The sequence below is a fragment of the Arachis hypogaea genome, chromosome 16, assembly GCF_003086295.3.
Source record: "Arachis hypogaea cultivar Tifrunner chromosome 16, arahy.Tifrunner.gnm2.J5K5, whole genome shotgun sequence".
Classification (NCBI taxonomy): domain Eukaryota; kingdom Viridiplantae; phylum Streptophyta; class Magnoliopsida; order Fabales; family Fabaceae; genus Arachis; species Arachis hypogaea.
In genome coordinates, this window is record NC_092051.1 from 39263654 (window position 1) to 39276907 (window position 13254).

Consider the following 13254-nt stretch of genomic DNA (forward strand, 5'->3'; position numbering starts at 1 on the left):
TCTACTTTAGATTGAATGAGTATCTCTTAGATCTCTTAATCAGAATTTTCGTGGTATAAGCTAGATTGATGGCGGCATTCATGAGAGTCCGGAAAGTCTAAACCTTGTCTGTGGTATTCCGAGTAGGACTCTGGGATTGAATGACTGTGACGTGCTTCAAACTCGTGAGTGCTGGGCGTAGTGACAGACGCAAAAGGATAGTAAATCCTATTCCGGTACGATTGAGAACCTGCAGATGATTAGCCGTGCGGTGACAGCGCACCTGGACCATTTTCACTGGAAGGATGGATGGTAGCCATTGACAACGGTGATCCACCAACACACAGCTTGCCATAAGAGGACGTGCATGCGTGAATCAGAGGACAGAGGAAAGCAGAGATTCAAAAGACAAAGCATCTCCAAAACTCCAACATATTCTCCATTACTGCATAACAAGTAACCTTTAACCCATGCTCTCTTGTTCATTCGCAATTCAACTGATAAATATAATTGACTTCCTAACTAAGAATTGTAAAATAACCATAGATTGCTTCAAACCAACAATCTCCGTGGGATTCGACCCTTACTCACGTAAGGTATTACTTGGACGACCCAGTGCACTTGCTGGTTAGTGGTACGAGTTGTGAAAAGTGTGATTCACAATTCGTGCACCAGTAACCTATGTAAAATAATAAAATAGAAATACTAAATAAATAAAACAGAAAAATTTCGAAAATGATAACTGAAATAAAAAAATTTTTTCGAAAATTAACAAGGAAAATAAACAAGGAAATTAAAATGAAATTAACTATGTGACATTAAAAATACTAAACTAAAATTTAAAAAAATTAAAACTAAAATGCCTAATCTAAGCAATCAAACAACTAATAGTTGTTAATCACTATCAATCCCCGGTAACGGCGCCAAAAACTTGGTGCAGAATTTATAACCCCACAAACTAACCGGCAAGTGCACCGGGTCATACCAAGTAATACCTCAGGTGAGTGAGGGTCGATCTCATGAGAATTGAAGGACTAAGCAACAATGGTTGATTAATTGGCTTAGTTAGCCAAGCAGAAAATAGTGTGAGATTTCAAAAAGCATTAAACAGAAGACAGGCAAATAAATAAGTTGGGAATAAAAATATGGAGAAGGTAGTTAAGGCTTCAAAGTTATCTATTTTCCGGATTGACTTTTCTTACTAACTATTTTAATCATGCAAGATTTAATTAATGACAAACTATATGTGACTAGACCCTAATTCCTTAGACCTTTCTAGTCTCTTCTAAAATTCATCAACTGTCAATTCCTTGGTCAATTTATTCCAATTAGAAGGTGAAGCTTAATTCTAGTTTATATGCCACATAAATCCTAATTACCCAAATATAAGAGGATTATATGTCACGTATCCCGTTAAGTCCAGATAATTAAAATTTAGGAGAAGTTGTTTTCAAGCTGTTGTTCAAGTAAAGAGCTTTTCCAAGTTATACAAGAACTCAATTAGAAAGAGGGTCATACTTCCGTTCCACCCAAATTCATAAAATAAAGAACGAAAACAATTCTTAAAATATAAATAAGTACATGAATCAAAATAGAAAAATAATAGTATCAATCCATACAATAGACAGAGCTCCTAACCTTAACAGTGGAGGTTTAGTTGCTCATGGTTCAGAGAGAAAATAAGGATTCTGATAAAATGTATTTTGGCTGAGGTGGAATGGAATGTTAACTAATTGGAATCTCCTGAAGGGAAGTTTCTTTTCCTTTTTATATCTAATCCTAATTAATTTAAAAAATATATTTTCTAAAACTAAAATAATATCTTTTCCTCTTAAAAGTTAAAGTTTAAATCAGAATTAATAGGAATCAGCGTTTTCTGCACTTCGCGTTTCTCATGCGTACGTGTCAGTCACGCGTACACGTCGATGGTCTTCTTCGCGTGTCACGCGTACGCGTCAGGTACGCACACGCGTCGCTGAGCAACTTCACTTTTCATGCGTACGCGTCAGGTACGTGCACGCGTCACTCCTCGCTGGTCATCTCATTTAATTCTTGTCCTATATAGCCTTTAATTCCTCTCCATCCTCTAAGCATTTTTGCCCTATATAGCTTTCTTCTCTTTTTCTGCGGAAGCTCCATCAAATCCAACCAAATGCTACCTAAAATAAACAGAATTGCACAAGACTCAAAGTAGCATCCATAGTGGCTAAAAGATAATTAATTCTTGATTAAACTCAACAAATTGAATGCATATTCACTAGGAAAAGATAGGAAAGATGCTCACGCATCACAACACCAAACTTGACTTGTTGCTTGTCCTCAAGAAACCAAACTAATATAAGCTTAGGATGTGAATTTGCATGAGAATGAAAGTTCGATTAAGCTCATGTCTCTTCTTATAGTGGGGTTTACAACTGCAATCTTGAATAGTTTTGGCATCTCACTCTCCTTTGAATCAGAAGGATGTCAATGTCATTCGGAATTAGAATCCGGATAATTTTATGAATTCTCTGATCTTTTGTAACTCAATTTAACCCTTGAACACAAAAATTTTTCTTTGATTCTCTTTTCTTTGGTGCTTTGCACCTTGAGCCTAGCCGTGACTTTAAATATTTTGTCTCAAGCTTCACCTGACACAGAAACACCACAAGCACTTAACTGGGGAACTCTCTTTAAGTTCCGATTTTTCTTTTAGTTACACCCAGACAGTGGTGCTCAAAGCCTTTGGCATACTCTGCTAATTTCAATTGATCTCGACTCTAAATGTTTTGTCTCAAGGATTACTTGACACAAGAACACCACAAGCATGTGACTAGGAAAACAACTCTTTGAGCTTTTAATCATGTGTGACCTCCCTAGTTATTGATTCTCAGAGCCTTGGACCTTGCTTTTATATCTTTTTTTTGCTCTCTCTTTTGCTTCAAGGATTAAATTTTTGTTTATTTAAGAGAAGTCATAATAATTTTCTAAATTTCTGTTCCATGTACATCAACATTCTTTGATTCAAATTTAAATATGCAATGTTCATGTCATGCATTCAGAGTCACAGAAAATACCACCACATGTAAGTGAATAAGACTACTCTTCAATATAAACTCAATTTATCATGCAATACATCACTTCTTTTTTTTTTCTTTTTAGATTCAAGTTCAGTAAGCGGTACATGAGACAAATAACAGAATGAAACTAATTCTAAGAACTGAAAGTACTAAAGACCATACAGGCAATTAAAGCAATAGAAAATAGAAAGCAAAATAAGAACGGAAGAGAAATAGAATGAAAGGAACTCAACACCTCAGTTATGCTAGTGGCTATCTCATTCCTCCATGAAGAATATTCATCTCCATTTGGTGCTATTAAAATAAACAGAAAAGCCATAAGCGAAGCGACAACACCAAACTTAAAGGTTTGCTTGTCCTCAAGCAAAGAAGAACTGAAAACAAAAACAAATATTATGAGGAAAGAAGAATAAAAGGATAAAATAACAAGAGAGAATTAGGATTTGGGAGAGAGAGAGAATGAAAATTTTAAATCTGGACGGCGCACTAGTGGAGGTGTGCGGTGCAAGCGACGCGTATGCATACAGCACGCGTACGCGTGGGTCGGCCGATTTTGATAGTGATGCGTAAGCGTCCGGCACGCGTACGCGTGCCCTTGGTTTGTGCGAATCGCGTGAAGGCGGCCGCACACACGCACAAATCTCTGTTCACGTGGCCTAGGAACCAAAATTTTCATATGACGCATGCACGTCATGCCCGCGCACGCGTGGATGGCCACATGTGGAAAGGACGCACACGCTCAAGGACGCGTACGTGTGATCAAGTTTATGCCTCTAGCACACTTCCAGCCCCAAGCTAGCACAACTCTCTGCCCAAACACTCATTGACGCCGATTTGCAGGGTGACGCGCACGCGTGAAGGCACGCGTACGCGTGGGCTGGTTTGTGCGTAAAACATAGTTCCAGCGCCACTCCTGCTCAACTTTCTGTTCATTTTTATTTTTCACGCACACAAATATGACGCGTACACGTCAATGACGCTTGCGCGTCGTGTGCTCATTTTTTTTTTGTGTCGCCTGAAGTGTTTGGTTCCTGTTATAAAATAGCTGCATGATCAGAAAAACAGTAAAAACTCAATAAAAATCAAATAAGTAATAAAACTACTACTACGAAAAATAACTAAGGATACGAAATTATCGGGTTGCCTCTAGACAAGCGCTTCTTTAACGTCACTAGCTTAACGGTCAGTTCTGCTAATTCAGTAGATTAGCGGACCTCTGGCGATCGATCTCGCCTCCAAGATAGTGCTTCAACCTCTGGCCATTCACTGTAAATTTCCTATCAGAATTCTCTTCCTGTATTTTCACATAACCATATGGTGAAGCTCTGGTAACCACAAACGGTCCTGACCACCGGGATTTCAGCTTTTCGGGAAAGAGTTTGAGCCTTGAATTATACAGAAGCACTCTCTATCCTAGCTCAAAGACTCTGATGGCAATCTTCTTGTCATGCAGTAACTTGGTTCTCTCCTTATAGAGCTTGGCATTCTCATAGGCTGAATATCTGAATTCATCAAGCTCATTTAACTAAAGCATTTGCTTGATTCCTGCAGCTTCTGAATCAAGATTCAGATACCGGATTTTCCAGTAAGCTTTATGCTTCAACTCAACTGGCAAGTGACAGGCTTTGCCATAGACCAACTGATAAGGGAACATGCCAATAGGAGTCTTGCAAGCTGTCCGGTATGCCCAGAGAGCATCATCAAGCTTCCTAGACCAGTCCTTTCTTGAAACACTAACGGTATTCTCTAGAATCCACTTGAGTTCCCTGTTGGAAACTTCAACCTATCCATTTGTCTGAGGGTGATAGGGGGTTGCCACTTTATGACAGACTCCATATCTCTGCAGAAAAGAGTCCAGCTGTCTATTACAGAAGTGACTTCCTCCATTACTAATGAGTGTCCTTGGGACACCAAACCGGCTAAAGATATATCTCTGAAGAAAGCTCATTACCACCTTGGCATCATTGGTGGGCAGAGCCACAGCTTCTACCCACTTAGACACATAATCAACTGCCACTAGAATATAGTTGTTTGAATATGAGGGTGGAAAAGGTCCCAAAAAATCAATACCCCACACATCAAACAACTCAACCTCAAGAATTCCCTGCTGTGGCATTTCATGGTTGGCAGGGAGATTCGTGGCTTTTTCCAAATGTCACAGTGCTTCACAAATTCTCTTGAATCTCTAAAGAGAGTCAGCTAGTAAAACCCGCTCTGAAGGACCTTTGTAGCTATCCTTTCACCACCAAAGTGGCCTCCATAATCAGAACCATGACAATGCCAAAGAATCTGCTGTGTTTCTTCATCTGGGACACATCTCCGGATGATACCATCTGAACACCTTTTAAAAAGATATGGTTCCTCCCAAATGTAGAACTTGGCATTAGTCAATAACTTCTTTACTTGTTGCCTACTGTACTCCCTTGGAATAAAATTCATGGCCTTATAATATGCAATGTATGCAAACCATGGAGCCTGCTAAATAAGGAACAGTTGCTCATCCGGAAATGTCTCAGTCACAGCTGTGGGTGGTTGTACGCCTGCTTCAGGCTCAATCCTGGAGAGATGGTCAGCTACTTGATTTTCTAACCCTTTCCTGTCTTTTATCTCAATATCAAACTCCTGAAGGAGCAACACCCATCTGATTAATCTTGGTTTAGAATCCTGCTTGGTTAGTGATGCGTGAGCATCTTTCCTATTTTTTCCTAGTGAATTTGTATTTAATTTGTTAAGTTTTATCAAGATTTAATTATCTTTTAGCCACTATGGATGCTACTTTGAGTTTTGTGCAATTCCGTTTATTTTAGGTAGCAATTGGTTGGATTTGATGGAGTTTCTGCAGAGAAAGAGAAGAAACCAAGGAGATGACCAGCGAGGAGTGACGCGTGCGCGTGCCTGACGCGTACGCGTGATTCGGAGCTGTCCATGGCGACGCGTGCGTGTAGCTAACGCGTACGCGTAAAAAGCGAAAGTTGTACAGTGACGTGTGCGTGTAGCTGACGCGTACGCGTGACATGAGCCACGTGCAGAAAATGCTGGGGGCGATTTCAGGCCGAGTTTCGACCCAGTTTTTGGCCCAGAAACACAGACTAGAGCCAGGGGATAGCAGAGACTCAAATGAGATTCACACAAGAATGGTTATGCCCACTCCAAGTTAGGCGTGGACCCTACGAAGCAAGTGGTCCTTATCCATCAATTGAAGACATGCTGATTGCTTTAATTAATTCTGATTTAAACTTTATTTTTTATTTAAAATAGGAAAATATATTATTTTAGTTTTAGAAGATAAATTTTAAATTAATGAGGATTAGATATAAAAGGGGATTGGAATTATTCCACAGGGGATTCCATTCCACGACTACCAAAATACATTTTATCAGAATCCTTATTTTCTTTGCCATGAGCAACTAAACCTCCATTGTTAAGGTTATGAGCTCCGTCTATTGTATGGATTGATTATATTATTTTTCTATTTTAATTCATGTTTTGATTTATATTTCAAGATTTGTTTTCGCTCTTTATCTTATGAATTTGGGTGGAACGGAAGTATGTCCCTCTTTCTAATTGAGTTCTTGTATAACTTGGAAAAGCTCTTTACTTGAACAACAGCTTAAAAAAAATTTCTCCTAAATTCTAATTATCTGTACTTAACGGGATACGTGACATATAATCCTCTTATATTTGGGTAATTAGGATTGTTGTGGCATAATAACTAGAATTAAACTTCACCCCCTAATTGGAATTAATTGACCAAGGAATTAGCGGTTGATGAATTTTAGAGGAGACTATAAAGGTCTAAGGAATTAAGGTCTAGTCACATATAGTTTGCCATGAATTAAATCATGCATGATTAGAATAAATTAATAAGAAAAGTCAATCCAGAAAATAGATATCTCTGAAACCTTAACCGCCTTCTCCATATTTTATTCCCAACTTATTTATTTGCATGTCTTCTGTTTAATGCTTTTTGAACTCTCAAACACTATTTTCTGTTTGTCTAACTAAGTAGATTAATCAACCATTGTTGCTTAGTCCTTCAATCCTCGTGGGATCGACCCTCACTCACTTGATGTATTACTTGGTACGACCCAGTGCACTTGCCGGTTAGTTTGTGGTTATAAATTCCGCACCAAGTTTTTGGCGCCGTTGCCGGGGATTGATTGTGATTAACAACTATTAGTTGTTTGATTGCTTAGATTAGGAATTTTAATTTTAATTTTATTTAAATTTTGCTTTATTATTTTCAAAAAAAATTAATAAATAAATAGCACTAATATTTTTCCTTAATTTCTGAAATTAAGTTTGGTGTCACCTAGTTAATTTTATTTTAATTTTCTTGTTTATTTTCCCTGTTAATTTTTGAAAATTTCTGTCTAATTTTAGTTATCATTTTCGAAATTTATTTATTTATTTTATTTAGTATTTTTATTTTATTATTTTACACAGGTTACCTCACTGGGACTTCTCTGCACTCTGACGTAGAGAATCCCATCTTTTCTTGTCTTCTGTTTGTTTATGCGTAGGAACAGGGACAAGAAACCTCTGTTAGACTTTGATCCAGAACCTGAAAGGACTTGTAGGCGACGTTTACAACAAGCAAGACTTTACAAGGCTGCAGAATCCACTATGTATCACAATAATGCTGTTAATGCCAATATGACAAATCCGAATGGGAATGAAGAACAAAGGAGAGTGCTTGGCTCTTACTCTGCTCCTACTGCAGATCTTTATGGAAAAAGCATTGTGGTGCCTCCTATAGCTACGAACAAATTTGAGCTGATGCCACAATTGGTCACCCTGGTGCAACAAAACTACCAGTATCATGGTCTTCCCCACGAAGACCCAAATCAATTTATTTCTAATTTTCTGCAGATTTGTGATACTGTGAAGACAAATGGAGTGAACCCAGAGGTGTACAAACCCATGCTCTTCCCGTTTGCTCTGAGGGATTGATAAACCACTATTTTATGGTTTATCTTGTGCTTAATTGAGTGGATTTTATCAACTCTTTACCCACTTATTCATACTATTTGCATGGTTTTACATTTGCCTTCTTAATTATGTGCTTTGATTGAAAACATGCTTCTTTGGCCTTAAGTCCCCTATGTTTAAATCCTCTCTTATTAAAATTAGATGCCTTGATATGTGTGTTAAGTGATTTCAGAGATTACAGGGCAGGAATAGCCCAGAGGATAGAAAGGAAGCATGCAAAAGTGGAAGGAATACAAGAAGTTGGAGAAACTGCTAAGCTGTCCAGCCTGACCTCTTCGCACTCAAACGGCTATAACTTTAGCTACAGAGGTACAAACGACACGGTTCCAGTTGCGTTGGAAAGATAACGTCTGGGGCTTTGATTTGATATATAATTTGCCATAGCTTCCCCCGAAGTTAGGCAATCCGAACGCGTGAATGACGCGCCCGCGTCGCATCTGCGAACTTCATTCCGCGCGGACGCATGGACGACGCCTCCGCGTCACTTGCCCGCGACTTGAACGTAACAGAAATCGCAGGGAGCGATTTCTGGGCTACTTCTGACCCAGTTTTCGGCCCAAAAAGTACAGATTAGAGGCTATAAAGTGGGGGAATGCATCCATTCATAATCAAGCTCTCATAATTCACAACTTTAGGAGTAGATGTAGTTTTTAGAGAGAGAGGTTCTCTCTCCTCTCTTAGGATTTAGTTTTAGGATTTAGGATTATTTCTTCTTCATCACAGGTTCAATGTTCCTTTTATTTATTTTTCTAATTTAATTTATGAACTCTTCCATGTTACATTTGATATCTTTATTAGTGCTAATTGAGGTATTTCAGAATTATGATTGCTTTCTTTTATTTATTATATAAATAATTTGGATTTTTTCCTTTTGGCTTTGGTTGAGTCATTGGAGACTCTTGAGTTATCAAACTCATTGTTAATTGAAAATTGAAATTCTTCAAGAATTAATTCGAGTTCCACTAACTCTAACTCTTCCCAAGGAAAGACTAGGACTTGAGGAATCAGAATTAATTCATCCACTTAACTTACCTTCATAATTAGAGGTTAACAAAGTGGGAGAAAAATCCAATTCTCATTACAATTGATAAGGATAACCAGGATAGGACTTCTATTTTTCATACCTTGCCAAGAGTTTTATTATTTATTTAATTTAATACAATTTACTTTCTTGCCATTTACTATTCTCGCTTTTTATCTTATACATTAAAAACCCCCAATTTACAAACTCATAACCAATAATAAGAACACCTCCCTGCAATTCCTTGAGAAGACGACCCGAGGTTTGAATACTCGGTTATCAATTTTTAAGGGGTTTGTTACTTGTGACAACCAAAACATTTGTATAAAAGGACTTTTGTTGGTTTAGAAACTATACTTGCAACGAGGATTTATCTGCAAATTTCTAGACCACGCAAAAGTTCTCTCATCAAAATGGCGCTGTTGCCGGGGAATTGTAAACGTGTGCCTTATTATTGGTTATTGTAAATATTTTTCTTTTACTTGTTTATTTGTTTTTATTTTTGTTTTTATTTTTGCTTTTTTCATAAATTAAGAGGTTATTGGTTTTTTATTTAGTTATTAAAATTTTTTCAAAAATTTGTTCTTCGTGTTCATCTTGACCTTCAAGTTGTTCTTAGTTATTTTCTCCGTTTTGATCTAAAAATTTTAAGTTTGGTGTCATTTTATTATTTTTCTCTTTCCTCATTTAATTCAAAAATATATTTTCTCTTTATTTTTAATTGAATTTTCGAAATTTGCATAAAAAAAAATTCAGATTTTTATTTTAAAAATTTTTTATCTTATCTTATCTTATTTCAAAATTCAATTTTAAAAATTTTCAAAATTCAAATTTAAAAATTTTCAAATTTCAAATTTCAAATTTCAAAATTCAAATTTCAAAAATTTAAAATTCAAAGTTCAAAATTCAAATTTCAAATTTTAAATTTCAAAATTTAAATAACCTTTTAATTTAAAATTGTTTTTATTTTCATTTTTAATTTTTATTTGATACTATGAACTCTCACCCCTTTGGCTATGAGTCTGGTTACAATTATGTTGCAGGAAGAAGAAATTACAATGAGAACATGCATCAAGGTTGGAACAATCAAAGATGGGAGGAGCTACAAGGATTTGATCAACCCTCATGGCAACAACCACCTCCAATGGACTATCAACAACCACCACCACATGCCTATGAACCCTTTCCTCAACATGACTTTGGACCACCATACTCACAAGTCCCTTTTCACCATTCACCTCCATATGACCCTAACCCGTATCCACCACACCAACCACCTTATGAGCCATATGAACCATATATAAAACCACCACCTCAATATTTGCCATCTCCATATCCATCAATCCAAGAGCACTATGATCCTATTTATGATAGCCGAGTGCAACAAGAATCAACAGATCGTCTCACGGAAATAGTGGAAAAACTTCTTGCAACCCTTCGCCAACTGGATCAAGCGATAAATCGATTACCTTCCCGACGTTCGGACACTCAAGGAACCCCATGGCTTTATGTGGGCAATCTAATGAAGAACGTAGCATGAAGGAGATATTAGAAACTTCGATGGACAGTGAGCAGCACGATTTTGTATTTAAACAATTGGAAGAAGCTACGCCTGCCATTGAGGAGGAAGAAGTGGTTGAAGACTTAGGAGATGCGGAACCTCCATGGGAAACTCAAGTCATAGAGCTTCCTTCCAAGACATTTGAATTTGATGCTCAGGAGGGTGTACAACCTCCAAGGCATATCATAGTTGAAGACTTGGAAGATGTTAATCAAGAGATGGAGATTAAAGAAGAAAAAACACAACCTCCCACACTCTTGGTGAACAATGAAGAAGAGATTGAATTGGAAGACAGCTACCAAGAGGAAGAGGTTGAAATTGAAGAAGCTTGCAAAGAGGTGGAAGCTGTTAAAGAAGAGCCCAGGGGAATGGAGCTTGAAATCACCTTGCCGAAGTTATTGGAGACCCCTACCCCTAAGTTGCCATCATCCTTCACAACATTCAAGTGGGTAAAATTCATATCCCTTAGCTTTCTAATTCCACTTGAACATGGGCTACTGGAGATGGATGGTCAACTTAGAGCTCTTTGTGGCATTAAGAGTAAGAGGAAGATGGTCAGTGGTAAGAATTATCCTGCAAGGTTCATTATGGTTGGAAGCTTTAAGTTTAAACGCAAAGGTTGGTGTAAAGCTCAACTGAATGGGTCTAGGAAGTTGTTTGGTAGCTATAGTGAGAATTCAAATTACTTATCACCCGGCTGGAAAAATACAGATCCCGACAAAAATGGGTGTAAAAGCAAGATTTGGGATCCTAGAATCTGCTCTGACATTTGTCACCCCGGGAGCCTAAGAATCTGTTTGAAGCTTCTTAAGGGCTTTACATGCCTAGTTTGGGACCCCGGAGGTTACTGAAGATACAAACATTGGTGGAGATTCCTGGATGAGTTCAAGCACAAGCCACCATAACAGGAAGCTCATCAAATGTCCAACTTAAGGACTTTAACTAAAAGTGCTAGGTGGGAGACAACCCACCATGGTATGATCGTTCCTTTTTCAATTTTATTTCGTTTTGTTTGTTTTTATTTTATTTTATTTTATTTTTATTGAACCTGGAATTATTTATTGTATCTACATTAGCATTGCATTTTGCACTTTTCATGCATCAAAAAAAAAAAAAAACACGCACGCGATGCGGCAGCGTCGCTGACGCGTCCGCGTTGCCAGTGTATTGGGAAGAAAAAAAATCGAACAGAAAGTCACGCGATAGCGTGGCTGGAGGCGCGCCTGTAGCATAATTTGACCCCACGCGACCGCGTCGCTGACGCGTCCGCGTCAGCTGGGAACATTGGCCTCCCACGCGACCGCGTCACCCACGCGGCCGCGTGACCTGAAAATCGACGTCAAAAGGGTGCATGGCCAAAAGATGAGCTGGAGTGATGCTGGACTGGTGCTGAACGTCCAGCCTTACCACGCGGACGCATGGCTCACGCATCTGCGTCACATCCCTGTCATGACCACTCACGCGATCGCGTCGACCACGCGACCGCGTCACCCTGATATTTGGCAATAATGCATTTTGAACAGAGAGTTGTGCGAGCGCGAGGCTGCCCTCGCGCCAATAGCACAATATGCGTCACGTGTCTGCGTGACCGACGCGACCGCATCGATTAATTTAAGCGCAAGTCGCGCGACCGCGTCCGTGTCGCTTGCGCCGCACAGCTTATCCAGATCAGCCAATTATCTTATCTTTTCTTCCCCAATCCTAATTTGTTCTATCTTTTCTTCTTTCTTCTTTCTTTCTTACTTTATTTCTTTCCCTTCTCATTCTTCTTATCTTTTATTTTATTTTATTTATTTGCATACTTTCATTCATTGCATTTTAATTTTGTATATTTTTATTTTTTTTTCTAAATTTATTATTTTACCATTGGTGTTCAAATGTTCTTATTCAACTGTTATATCTTTTCTGGTATTATCTTAGTGCTTATGACTTGTTTTATTCTGATTGGGTAATATTATTTTAATCAATGCTAATCTTTTATGATACTTGTACTTCTCTTGCATTGATATGAACTTATACTATCTTACATTACCCACATTTTCCTCTCATTTGTTGTAAATTTTGCACCACTAGTATGCCATGTGCTTATATTGTTTTCTCACGTACATGTTGAAGCTTCCATGTAAATGAGACCCTTATCATTTGGTATTAACCCAACCTTACTTCATTTATTTTCTTTTCTTTATTATTGGGTTACCTTTCTTCCCTTTTTCTTTCAGGATGGCCACCAGGAAGAGAACCGGAAGATGTTTACATGGGAGAAACAAACAAGTTCCTACGCACATTCCTTGATGAGAAAAGTGTCAGTTGAAACAACCCGTCCACCTGCACATCTCAGCATGCACCGAGGACGGTGCAATCTTTAAGTGTGGGGAGGTCGACACTGACTTCCAGGGGTTAGTTACCTTTTCTTCAACACCAATAATCTTATTTTCTTTATTTGTTCATTGTTGCATTTGCATATTTGATTGCATATTTGTTTGATTTTATGCATTTAGTTACTACTTGGTTGAAGTAATATTTTCTTTTTCAAGAAATTTTTATAGTATTTCACTAATTTAAATTGAAAAATTTTTGTTAAATTTGTTTGGAAGTTGTATTTGGAACATGAATTATAGCTAAAGAACACACAACCTGTGAGA